The sequence below is a fragment of the Octopus bimaculoides genome, chromosome 14 (assembly GCF_001194135.2).
Source record: "Octopus bimaculoides isolate UCB-OBI-ISO-001 chromosome 14, ASM119413v2, whole genome shotgun sequence".
NCBI classification, from domain to species: Eukaryota; Metazoa; Mollusca; class Cephalopoda; order Octopoda; family Octopodidae; genus Octopus; species Octopus bimaculoides.
Window position 1 is genome coordinate 57759081 of NC_068994.1, and position 942 is coordinate 57760022.

Sequence of the window (942 nt, forward strand, 5' to 3'; positions counted from 1 at the left end):
TATATATATATATATATATATATATTTATATATATAATGATGACCACTAAAGTGGACATTTAATGTGCTAGAAATAGACCACATGTTGTGTCTATTAAGACCTAATAGTTCTCAAAAGAAATTCAGCGAAATACGAAACTGTAAGCGAGCAAGACAGTGAAAATTACTTACGTAAAATTAAAACATTGTTATTCGCGGATCGGTTTCGGAATTAAAATTCTCTTACCGAGAAAATCTGTCCCTCTTCAGCGCGAACTGCAAGGAAGTTATAATTATAATATCACAAACTGCAGCCATACTGGGGCACCACCTTGAAGAATCTTTCGTCAACTGAATTGACTTCATTACTTTTTGGTTTTAAAGTCTGGTACTTACTCTCTCAGCGTGAAGGGTAGATATGCAGACACAAAGAAGCACATACACATGCACACATATATATATATATATATATACGTGATGGGCTTCCTTCAGTTTCCATCTAACAAATCCAGGCACAGGGCTTTGGTCCACCGAAAACCATAGTCAAAGACACTTGTCCTGGGTACCGTGCAATGCGAGTGAACATGGAACCATATGGTTGGCAAGAAAGCTTCTTACCACACAGCCAAGCCAAAAATTTATTTTTGAGAAATATTATTAATAATAATATATTTTCCCTAATAATTTAAACAGGAATGTAAATTAATAATAAAATATTAAATTAATTTTTAATTGCAGTCATATTATTTTGACTGAGATTCTATAACAAATAAAAATCTCACATCTTTAATGAATGTTTTTTTTTTCAATAATCATACAGAAAATATGCAAATTAATTAATTAGTTTTTATAAAAGCATAAAACATTTTATTTCATTTCAGCTCGTGTGCAGCAATATTTTATTAACCAAAGCAGAGAACAAACAAACAGTTATAAACCTACTTAATGAACAGGAGTCATGAC

General features: G+C 31.3%; 1 protein-coding gene across 4 annotated transcripts in view; it reads left to right on the forward strand.

Annotated features, from left to right (window-relative positions):
• LOC106868605 (uncharacterized) overlaps positions 1 to 942 on the forward strand; it is a 160249-nt gene that overhangs the window by 85090 nt on the left and 74217 nt on the right. The gene's annotated exons all lie outside the window — the stretch shown is intronic.